The following is a 12526-nucleotide window of genomic DNA, read 5'->3' on the forward strand; positions in this document are numbered from 1 at the left end:
CTGCGAGGGCAGAGGAGATTGTGTCCGGCGGCCCTCGCCCTGGCCCTCACCTCCTGCTCCCTCTTTGACCTCTTGGTCCACATCAAAGTGGGGACCCCTCCTCTGGCTCCAGTCCCTAAATGGGCCCGAGTCATCATTCCTGCTCCGCGGAGCTGCTGACGGACAGCCGGTAATAGCTCCCAGAGCAGCGAAAGCAATGCTGTCCCGGCTGCCCCCTCTCCTGCGCCCATCCTAGCAGCCGGCTCCCCCGGGACAGTCTGGCTAGCGTGTACTGGGGAAAAGCGGTGGAAAGGCAGCTCCGACACTGGGGTTGCGGGAGGTAGGTGGTGCGCGGAGTTGCGGGGCGCTAGGACTCTGGAATCCACGTCAGGCAGGCCGTGGGAGCCAGAGAAGATCCCAGCCGGGACAGCATCCCTCTCGATGCTCTGGGAGCTATTACCGGCTGTCCATCAGCAGCTCCGCGGAGACACGGCGTGAGGCCTGCCCTGGCAGAGCTTCTCACCCAAGAGCAAGGAAGGAGGCAGGGAAGGGCCTCAGCTAACATGTCGCACAGCCTTCCAAATGCTCGTCCTGATTTCCCCTCCACTATTTAGTAAATAGGGATGTGTCTGTCTGTTTTTATTTAGTCAAAAATAAAACTTAGTCATACATAGTAAGTGTGTTTAGTCACACATAGCAATCAGCCCGTGCCTCTGACCCATAAAGAGAAAGCAGCTTTTTCTATACTGGGCCAAAAGTGAGGCAGCCGGGAGCAGGCTCTCAGCTTTCGATGAGTGCTGCAATGTGGGGTGGGCGAATGCGTGCCCCTGTTGGGCTTTTGACACTTGCAGATTGCTTGCTTATACGCTCCACAGTTTAATAATAAACGTGCACTGCTTTCTAATCGATTGTATGTAAATCAAGTTCTAGTTCAAGTTCACTCATGGAGCCCCAGACGTGACCCCACCCCACTTCACTCCTCCACCAGAGGACAGAAAAATCCAGGTTCAAGAGAGCCAAAAACGTAGGAGACCGAGATTTACAATGCCAGAGAAGCCAAAGTCAGGGTTATCGGGAGGTTAGAGAAAGACAGAGAACAGCTCTTGTGGAGGGTATTTGATTAAATCCTATAGCCACTTTTTGAACTAGGTTGGGCAGGAGAGGGACAAAAATCTGAGCCAGTGCTGCTCTCTGGTGGCAGAAACAGAAAATACATGTCACTGTGTTCGCATTAACACTGCAGCAAAAGTCTAACAACAAAACTGTAACCCACGAAATTGTTGTATTCAACCCACCTAGGAACTTAGAAATCTGCCCAAACAATTCCACACGTAAAACAATAATATTTTCATGAGATGGTTCTTGGAATGACTGGCCACTCACATGGACACCTTCCTTGTACTATACATAGAAGTTAATTCTTTTTTTTTCTTCTATTTTTTTTTTTTTTTGACAGGCAGAGTGGACAGTGAGAGAGAGAGAGAGAGAGAGAGAGAGAGAAAGGTCTTCCTTTTGCCGTTGGTTCACCCTCCAATGGCCGCTGCAGCTGGCTCATCGCGCTGATCCGAAGCCAGGAGCCAGGTGCTTCTCCTGGTCTCCCGTGGGGTGCAGGGCCCAAGGACTTGGGCCATCCTCCACTGCACTCCTGGGCCACAGCAGAGAGCTGGCCTGGAAGAGGGGCAACCGGGACAGAATCCGGTGCCCCGACCGGGACTAGAACCCGGTGTGCCGGCGCCGCAAGGCGGAGGATTAGCCTAGTGAGCCGCGGCGCCGGCCAGAAGTTAATTCTAAGGGACTATACACCTAATAGAATGAAATCAGAAAACTCATTTTAAAATGCTTATCACGGCTGGCGCCGCGGCTCAGTAGGCTAATCCTCTGCCTGCAGCGCCAGAACCCTGGGTTCTAGTCTTGGTTGGGGCGCCGGATTCTGTCCTGGTTGCTCCTCTTCCAGTCCAGCTCTCTGCTGTGGCCTGGGAAGGCAGTGGAGGATGGCCCAATGCTTGGGCCCTGCACCTGCATGGGAGACCAGGAGGAAGCACCTGGCTCCTGGCTTCGGATTGGCTCAGCGTTGGTCGTAGCGGCCATTTGAGGGGTGAACCAATGGAAGGAAGACCCTTCTCTCTGTCTCTCTCTCTCTCTCACTGTCTAATTCTGCCTGTCCAAAAAAAAAAAAAAAATCCTTATCACTTCATTTTAAAATCTTATTTACTTATTTTATGTATTATTTATTTGAAAGAGAGAGAGAGATCATCCAGTTGCTGGTTCACTCCCTAAATGAGCCTCAGTGCCTGCCCCTAGAAAATGCTTAAAAGAAAATATGAGTAAATCTCCATGATCTGGGGTTGGGCAATGGTTTCTTACATGTGACAGCAAAAGCACAAGCAACAAGGAAAATAAATTGGACTATACTGAAATAAAAAAACTTTCGTGGTGGAAATGGTAGCATCAAGAAAGTGAGGACAACCTACAGAAAGGGAAGAAACAATAGCAACTAATGCATCTGGTACATGACTGGTATCCAGAATGTATAAAGAGCTCTTATAACTTAGTAAAAGCACCAGTAACCCAATCTCAATGTAGGCAAAGTATGTGAATAGACAATTCTCCAAACAACACACAGAAATGGCCAATAAACACCCACAAAGATGATCAATATCACTAACCATCAGCAAAATGCAAATCAAAACCACAATGATAATCCATTTCACATGCACTGGATAGCTATGGTCAGAAAGGCCAAAATAGGAATGCTCACACACTGCCTGCAACACCCAGGGCTAGGCCAGAAAGAAGCCAGGAGCCAGGAACTCCATCTGGGTCTCCCACGTGGGTGGCAGGGACCCAAGTCCTTGGATCATGATCTGCGGCCTCGCAGGTGCATTAGCAGGAAGCTGGGAACGAAGCTGAAGCAGGGCTCCATCCCAGGCACTCCGACACGGGTCCCTTTCTTGGCTCTTGTGAATAGTGCGGTAATGTGCACGGGAGTGCAGCTGTCTCTCTACTATGCCGACTTCATTTCCTTCAGATGCATACACAGAAGTGGGATAACGGTCTTATGTTGGATCTATTTTTCAGCTTTTTTGAGGAAACTCCATACTTAGTACAATGGCTGTACTAAGTTATATTTCTTTCAACAGTGCATGAGATTTCCTCTTTATCTGCATTCATTGCTAGCATTTGCTATTTTTTATTTTATATATATATATAATAGTCATCCTAACTGGAGTGAGGTGGTATCTCATTGTGGGTTTGATTTTCATTTCCTGATGATTAGTGGTATTGAGCAATTTTTTATATTGCTGGTGATTCATATTTCTTTTTTAAAATGTCTATTTATTTGAAAGGCAGAGTTAATGAGAGGGGAAGAGGGGAGAGAGAGATCTTCCATCCACTGGCCCATTCCCCAGATGGCACAATAGCTGGAGTTGGGCTAGGCTGAAGTCGGGAGGCAGGAGTGTTACAGGGGTCTTCCATGTGGATAGCAGGAGTCCAAGTACTTGGGCCATCTTCCTTGGTGCATTAGCAGGGAGCTGGGCTGGAAGTGGAGCTGTTCAAGGCATTTCTGGCTTTATAGAAAGAGTTTGGAAGGGTTCCTTCCCTTTCAATAATTTAAGAAGTACTGTGTTAGTGTTTTGTGTTTTGTTTTGTTTTTTTGACAGGCAGAGTGGACAGTGAGAGAGAGAGACAGAGAGAAAGGTCTTCCTTTTGCCGTTGGTTTACCCCCAAATGGCCACCACAGCTGGCGCGCTGCGGCCGGCGCACCACGCTGATCCGAAGCCAGGAGCCAGGTGCTTCTCCTGGTCTCCCATGGGGTGCAGGGCCCAAGGACTCGGGCCATCCTCCACTGCCTTCCTGGGCCACAGCAGAGTGCTGGCCTGGAAGAGGGGCAACCGGAACAGAATCCGGAGCCCTGACCGGACTAGAACCCGGTGTGCCGGCGCTGCTAGGTGGAGGATTAGCCTAGTGAGCCACGCGCCGGCCTACTGTGTTAGTTCTTAAAAGTTCAGTAGAACTCAACAGTGATGCTATCTGGTCCTGTGGTTTTCTTTGTTGAGAGTCTTTCTTTCTTTCTTTCTTTCTTTCTTTCTTTCTTTCTTTCTTTCTTTCTTTCTTTCTTTCTTTTAATTCAATCTCATTACTCATTATTCATCTATTCAGGTTTTCCGTCTTCATGGTCCAATTTTGGTAAGTTATTTGTGTCCAGAAACTTATCCATTTTTCCTAGGTTTTCCAATTTGCTGAGATACAGTTACTTATAACAGTCCCTAATGACTTTTTCTGTGGTACCAGTTGTAGTATCTCCTTTTTAATCTCTGATTTTATTTATTTGAGTCTTCTTTTTTTCTTGGTTAGCCTGACTAAAGATTTATTAGTTTTCTGAAAAAGATTTTATTTATTTGGGAAGCAGAGCAGAGAGACAGAGAGAGGTCTCCTATCTGCTGGTTCACTCCCCAAATGGCTGCAACTGCTGGAGCTGGGTTGATCCAAAGCCAGGAGCCAGGAGCTTCCTCCAGGTCTCCCATGTGGGCGCAGAGGCCCAAGCACTTGGGCCATCTTCCACTGCTTTCCCAAGCCATAAGGAGAGAGCTGGGTGGGAAGTGAGGCAGCCCGGGATTCAAATCGGTGCCCATATGGGATGCCAGCACCACAGGCAGAGGCTTGGTCTACTATGCCACAGTACCAGCCTAGGTTTATCAATTTTATCTTTTCCACAAATCAACTCATTGTTTCATTGATTCTTCTCTTTTTATTGTTGTTTAGTTTCTATTTCAGTTATTTCTCCTCTTTTCTTTCCTGTTTCTTTCCTTCTACTAAGTTTGGGTTTGCTTTGTTTTTGTTTTTTTATGAACCATGGGACACATCTTTAGGATGATTATTTGAAATCTTTTATTCTTATATATAGATGTTTATTTTTATAAACTTCCCTCAGGACTGTTTTGTTATATCTCATAAGTTTTAGTATTATGTTCCCTTTCTCATTTGCTTCAAGGAATTTTAAAAAAGATTTATGTATGTATGTATGTATATATGTATGTAAAAGCCAGAGTTACGAGGAGAGGGAGAGACAAGGAGAGATCTTCCATCCATTGGTTCACTCCCCAAATGGCCACAATGGCTAAGGCGGGGCCAGGCTGAAGCCAGGAGCCAGGAGCTTCTCCCAGGTCCTGCAGGGGCCCAAGTACCTGGACCGTCTTCTGCTACCTTCCCAGGCACATTAGCAGGGAGATGGATAGGAAGTAGAGCAGCTGAGTCCCAAACCGGCACCCGTATGGATGCTGGCATCACAGGAGGTGGCCTAACCTGGCACACCACAATGCCGATCCCATGTTTCAGGGAATTCTTTAATTTCCCTTTTGATTTCTTCAGTGCCCCACTATTCATTCAAAAATATGTTTTTCAGTCACCGTGTATTTGTGTAATCCCTAAAGTATCTTGTATTGTTGATTTCTAGTTTTATCTTAGTGTAATCAGAAAAGACATGAATATGATTTCAATTTTTAAGCAATTTCTTTATTTATTTGACAGAGTGACAGAGAAAGAGAGAGACAGACAGAAAAAGATCTTCCATTTGCTGGTTCAGTCCCCACAATGGCCAGAGCTGAGACAGATGGAAGCCAGAAGCCTGGAACTCCATCTGGGTCTCCCACTTGGGTGGCAGGGACACAAATACTTGAGCCATCTGCTACTGCCTTTTGGGTGTATTCGTAGGAAGCTGGACTGGAAGTGGAGCAGTGGGGGCTTGAACACCAATATGAGATATTAGCATTGCAAGCAACAGCTTAATGCACTGTGGCACAAAGCTGGCCCCAATTTCGTTTTAAAACCTTGTTGAGACTCATCTTGTGATCTCATAAATGGTCTGTTTTATAGAATGTCCCTGTGCTGATGAAAGGATATGTATTCTATAGCCATTGGATATTCTGTGAACATGTTAGGCCCACTTGGTCCACAGTGGAGTTTAACTCTGATATTTATTTGTTGCCTTTTTTTTTCTGTATGATCTATCCATTGATTTAAAAAAAAATATTTATTTATTTGAAAATCAGAGTTGCACAGAGAAGGAGAGGCAGAGAGAGAGAGAGAGAGTGTGTGAGAGTGGTCTTCCATCCGCTGATTCACTCCCCAGTTGGCCACATATGTCGGAGCTGCGCCAATCCGTAGCCAGGAGCCGGGAGCTTCTCCCAGGTCTCCCATGTGGGTGCAGGGGCCCAAGGACTCAGACCATCTTCTACTGCTTTCCCAGGCCATAGCAGAGAGCTGGATTGGAGTGGAGCAGCTGTATCTCAAACCAGTGCCCATATGGGATTCAGGCACTGCAGGCAGTGGCTATGCCACAGCACCGGCCCCTATTGATTTTTTGTTTGTTTGTTGGATGATCTGTCCATTGATAAAAGTGAACACTGTTATTATATTGAAGCTTATCTCTCCCTTTAGCCCTAATGATGTTTGTTTTATAAAGTTGGTGCTTTGGCATTAGGTGCATGTACACTCATAATAATTACATCTTCTTGTTGAATTGATCTTATCATTTTATAGTCACCTTCTGAGGTTACAATTTTTGTTCTATCAGATTAGCTACTTTCTGTTTGCACAGAATATTTTTGCCATCCTTTCACTTTCAGTCTGTGTGCCTCTTACCAGAATAGTGAGTTTCTCATAGGCAGCATATTGTTGAACCTTGCTTTAAAAAAAAAAAAGCTAGCCTGTGTCTTTTAACTGGAGAATTTAGTTCATTTGTATTCAAGGTTATTATTGATAAGTATTTAATTCTGTCATTTGTTGATGTTCTTGTTTTTGAATACCCTTTGTTCTTTTCTTCCTCTATTATCACTCATCTTTGTGGTTTGATGGTTTCCTGGAGTGATAAGATTTAATTCTGAGACTGGCATTGTGGCACAGAAGGTTAAGCTGCTGCCTGTGATGCTGGGATCCCACAGCATGCAGGTTCAAGTCCCAGCGGCTCCACTTTCTATCCAGCTCCCTGCTAATGTGTCTGGGAAAGCAGCAGCAGGCCCAAGTACCTGGGCTCCTGTCACTCCCACAGGAGACCTAGATGAAGCTCCTGGCTTCTGACTTCGGCCTGGCCTACCTCTGGCCATTGTGGCCATCTGGGGAGTGAACCAGTGGATGAAGACCTCTCCCTCTGTCCCTCTCTCTAACTTTGCCTTTCAAATGAATCAATCTTTTTTTTAAAGGTTTATTTGTTGTCTACTTCTTTCTTTGTACTTTCCTTTGTACCTTCCATGTTCTCATGATCGTTATCTTTCTTTTGCTTCTGAATGCGACTCCCTTTGAAGTAGGCAGGCATACAGGTTAAATTGATTAGATTTGTAAGTGGGAAGATCATGCCTTCACCACACCCCAGTGTGACCTCATGCCCCTACCTGGCCACACCTGAGTGCCCACCAGCCAATCAGATTAATTAACCACTCCCCTTTGAAAGTGAATTAAAAGCCTGGGACAGGGTGTGTCTGGCCCTTTCCTCCTTTCTCTTGGCCCTGGCCTCTTGCCAGCTGGGGACTGGCTGCAGCCCTGCACCTCCAGGGCGTGTGGCCTTTGGGCCAACCCACCCTGTGCTTCCTGGCCTAGATGCTCTTCTGCATGGCTGGTTCCTGGTGCTCGGTATGAACCCAGATTTACCCCTCTCTCTTAGATAAAGCCCTCACTCTCCTATGCATCTTTCTCACTGAATACAAGCTTAAAATGTACCATGCTGCCTTGTTCATTTATGCCGGTATTTAGAATTCGTCTCTGAATATTAGGCAAGAACCCACATGGGCTTTATTGGGGATTTATTAATAAGCATATGGTGATATCGTATGGCACCCCAAATTCCAGTAACATATGTGGTACCCCAGATGGGACTTCTGGAGAACTTTAAGGGGCCACGTTCCGATATATTTTTAAGGGGCCAAATTCCGATATCACCTTCAACATCTTTCATGAGGTTGGTCTGCTAGTGACGAACTCCTTAGTTTCTGCGTATTTTGAAAAGTCCTTACTTCTCCATGTCCCAAAGATAGCTTGGCTGGGGAGAGTGTTCGTGGTTGGCAGTTCTTTTTTCTGCACTTGCATGTAGCCATTTCTATTCCCTCCTGGCTTGCACAGTCTCTGCCAAGAAAACTGTTTCCGTTCTTTGCCCTCTGGGATTCCCCAAATGTGAATGTTTGCTGCTTGCCAGGAGCCATCGTATGGTGTCCCCAACACACCTCTGGTGACAGCCACCAGAGGGCAGCGTGTCGGCAGGAACGTTTGACCCTTTAATGGTGTCTCAAAGGCCTTGGGGCCTCTAATTTTTTACTTTATTTTGGTCTGGGACACTTAATAAGGTCTGTCTTCAAGTTCAGACCTTCTTTATTCTGCTTTATATATCTGCGGCTGAGGCTTTCAACTGTATGTTTATTTCAGTCCCTCATTTCCAAAATTTCTGTTCTTGTTTCTTTTTAAGATCTCCGTCTGCTGAAAAACATATGGAATGCTTCACCACTTAGCATGTCATTCTTGTGCAGAAGCCATGCTAAGCTCTGGATCATCCGATTTTAGTATTTATGCTGCTATGTGAGCACACACTGCTTGCTAGTATAAAATGTTTTAACTTCAGACTAAGGGGTATATGATTTTATCCTTTTAATTATTATGTCTTCATCATCACGATGTTTAATTTTTTTTCTCTGTGCTCAATTATTATATTCTACTTGGGCAAAGTGTGTATTTATGTTCCTTCCTACTTTTCTCTGAAATCCTACATCATTAAAAGCCTTCTCAATTAAAAAAAAAAAGTGGTTTGGAAAACAGTCTATCAGCTCTACAAAGTGTTACAACAAACTTGCTATATGCTGCAGCAATTCCACTTTTTTTTTTTTTTTTTTTTGACAGGCAGAGTGAGAGAGACAGAGAGAAAGGTCTTCCTTTGCCGTTGGTTCACCCTCCAATGGCCACTGCAGCCAGCGTGCTGTGGCCCGCGCACCACGCTGATCCAATGGCAGGACCCAGGTGTTTCTCCTGGTCTCCCATGCGGGTGCAGGGCCCAAGCACTTGGGCCATCCTCCACTGCACTCCCGGGCCACAGCAGAGAGCTGGCCTGGAAGAGGAGCAACCGGGACAGAATCCGGCACCCTGACCGGGACTAGAACCCGGTGTGCTGGCGCTGCAAGGCAGAGGATTAGCCTATTGAGCCACGGCGCCAGCGCGATTCCACTCTTAGGCATGTATCCAAGAGGAATTAAAGCATTTAACCATATAAAAACATACATATAAATGTCTATAGATGCATAATAACCCCAACGTGGAAACAGTCATAAGCTGATGAAGAGATAAATGGGGAAAAAGGGACACTAACCCACTGTTGGAGGGAATGCAAACTGGTAAAGCCACTATGGAAGTCAGTTTGGAGATTTCTCAAAAACCTGAATATAGCCCTACCATACAGCCCAGCCATCCCACACCTTGGAATTTACCCAAAGGAAATTAAATTGGCAAATAAAAGAGCTGTCTGCACCTCAGTGTTTATTGCAGCTCAATTCACAATAGCTAAGACATGGAATCAACCTAAATGCCCATCAACAGAAGACTGGATAAAGAAATTATGGGATATGTACTCTATAGAATACTATATAGCAGTAAAAAAAATGAATTCAGGTCATTTGCAACAAAATGGAGGAATCTGGAAAACATCATGCTGAGTGAAATAGCCAGTCCCAAAGGGACAAATATCATATGTTCTCCCTGATCGGTGACAACTAACTGAGCACCAAAAAGGAAACCTGTTGAACTGAAATGGACACCAGCCCTTGTCCTGACTGTCAAGGAACAACTTACTACTTTATTCCTTTTAGTATTTTTTTGTTCTACTTAATACCTTTGGTTGAACTCTTTAATTAACACACAATTATTCGTAGGTGTTTAAATTAACTGAAAAGTGATCCCCGTTAAATATAAGAGTGGGAATAAGAGAGGGAGGAGATGTACAGTTCAGCACATGCTCAACCGGACTTACCCCAATGGTATAGTTAGAAATGTGCCAGGGCATTCCAATTCAATCCCATCAAGGTGGCAGGTACCAATGCCATCTCACTAGTCAAAGTGATCAGTTTCAGTTCATAATTGATCACAATGATAGACTAAGAGTCAAAGGGATCACATAAACAAGACTAGTGTCTGCTAATACTAACTGATGGAATTAAAAAGCAGAGAACAATCCAACATGGGAATCAGGATACACAGCAGACTCATAGAATGGCAGATGTCCTAAACAGCACTCTGGCCTCAGAATCAGCCCTTAAGGCATTTGGATCCAGCTAAAAAGCTCATGAGAGTATTTCAGGCATGGAAAGCCAAGAGACTGTGGCAAAAAAAAAAAAAAAAAAAAAAAAAAAAAAATGACCTAAATGAAAAATCTCTGTGAGTGAGATCCCAGAGGAAAGTATGGGCCATCAAAGAAGGAGGTACCTTTCTCTGAAGGGAAGAGAACTTCCACTTTGACTATGGCCTTGTCTAAATAAGATCAGAGTTGTCAAACTCAAGAGGCTTCCATAGCCTTGGCAACTCATGACAAGAGCCTCGGGTGATTACTGATGTCATAAATAAGAGTGTCAATTGTTAAATCAACAACAGGAGTCACTGTGCACTTACTCCCCATGTAGGATCTCTGTCCTTAATGTGTTGTACTATGTGAATTAACGGCATAACTAGTACTCAAACAGTACTTTATACTTTGTGTTTCTGTGTGGATGCAAACTGTTGAGCTCTTTACTTAGTATATACTAAATTGATCTTCTGTATATAAAGATAATTGAATCTTGATGTGAATGGGATGGGAGAGGGAGTGGGAGATGGGATGGTTGTGGGTGAGAGGGAGGTTATGGGGGGAAAAAGCCACTATAATCCAAAAGTTGTAATTTGGAAATTTATATTTATTAAATAAAAGGTAAAAAAAAAGAAAGAAAAAAATAAATTTGGTATATTACCTCTACACACTGGAATGTTAATTATTCATCAATAAAAAGAAATCAAATATTGATATACATTAAAACATGGATGAACCATGAAAACATGCTAAGTGAAAAAGGCAGTCACAAAACAGTACATATTATATGTTCTATTTATATGAAATACCCCAAATAGGCAAATATAGATAGTAGATCAGCAGCTGGCTGCCGTGGAGAATGAGAGGGAATGGGCAGTGACTGCCAAGGGTTTGGGGTTTCTTTTTGTGGGGATGACTATACACTAAAATTAGGTCATGGTACATGTTGAGCATCCCAATCCAAATCCAATCTTGGGGCTGGTGTCGTGGTGCAGCAGGTTAAGCTGTTGCCTGCGACACTGGCATTCCATATTGGAGTGCTGGTTTGAGACCCGGCTGCTCTGCCTCTAATCCAGCTTCCTGTTAATGCACCTGGGAGACCCGGCTAAAGTTCCTGGCTTATGGCTTCAGCCTGGCCCAGGCCTGGCCATTGTGGCCATTTGGGGAGTAAACCAGATCTCTTTCTTTCTCTGTCTCCCTCTCCCTTTGTGTAACTCTGCCTTTCAAATAAATAAAATAAATCTATTTTTAAAAAAACTTATTGAGTAATTTTGTTATGAGAAAACAGCAGTGGAGAAATTATTATTACCTTGGTTCTTTGTCTCGCATGGAAGAATTTCCAAGCGGACAAGCAGAGAGATTTAACAAACAAGATTTATTAGAGTCAAAGAGCTCCAGCCAGAGTGGCTCGAAGGACGGCTTCCAAGAGAGGAAAAACCCTGATAATGTTCGTGGCAGTGGAGTTTTTAAGCACAATTTTGATTGACATTCAGTTACAAGGTGGGAACAAAACACATCAAAAGACCTGATTGCAATCCATCCTTTTTAGCTTGCTCATGATAAAACAAAAAAGCCACCCAGAAGGGTGGAATAGGTAACTTGTTCCCACAATAAACTGTGAGCTCAGGAAGATGGGGTCCCCACTCCCCTGCATTCTCACGGTAAATCTGGAGATTCCTAAGGAAGGAGGGTGGACACTTCTGATCTGGTAAAGATAACCCTTTGGGGGGAAGCAAGCATTCCACACCCCAAATTTCCACTGGAACCACCCTATAATTACATTGCCTCCTCCCGGACTGTGAGTTTCAGGTGGGCAAGCACCAAGTCTTTTTTTCATCTTTATGCCATCTAGCCCCAAGCCCTCCACCTGTGAGCCCTCAAAGGGCAGCCACTGATCCTCTGTTCAGGCAGCCCTGGTTTGTGGGGGAGCTCCAAGGTTCCGGAACCAGACGGCCTTGAGTTCAAATCACAGCTCTACTGCTTATTTGCTATGAATGTGAATCGTTCACTTAACTTGGAGCCTCCAAAATGAGTATAATAATAGTTATTCACATCAGACATTTATTCTTAGCAATCTCCAAATGTACCATGAGAATGCAAGGGAGTGGGGATCCCATGCTCCCGAGCTCACAGTTTATTGTGAAAACAAGTTACCTTATTCATGTTCTCCTCTGCCGTTTTCCCATAGCGTCAGATTGGGAAGGCTTCGCCAAACCTGTTCCTGCTCCACTGATTGCC

At 44.7% G+C, this 12526-nt stretch overlaps 1 protein-coding gene and 1 non-coding gene across 3 annotated transcripts in view; both read right to left on the minus strand.

Moving 5' to 3' along the window:
* The window catches only part of RPUSD4 (RNA pseudouridine synthase D4), a 37657-nt gene that overhangs the window by 8215 nt on the left and 16916 nt on the right, over positions 1-12526 (minus strand). The gene's annotated exons all lie outside the window — the stretch shown is intronic.
* Positions 8448-8549, minus strand: LOC127485115 (U6 spliceosomal RNA). The gene has a single exon (XR_007912287.1). It is a non-coding gene; the product is annotated as a U6 spliceosomal RNA (small nuclear RNA).

The sequence above is a fragment of the Oryctolagus cuniculus genome, chromosome 1 (assembly GCF_964237555.1).
Source record: "Oryctolagus cuniculus chromosome 1, mOryCun1.1, whole genome shotgun sequence".
Lineage (NCBI taxonomy): Eukaryota > Metazoa > Chordata > Mammalia > Lagomorpha > Leporidae > Oryctolagus > Oryctolagus cuniculus.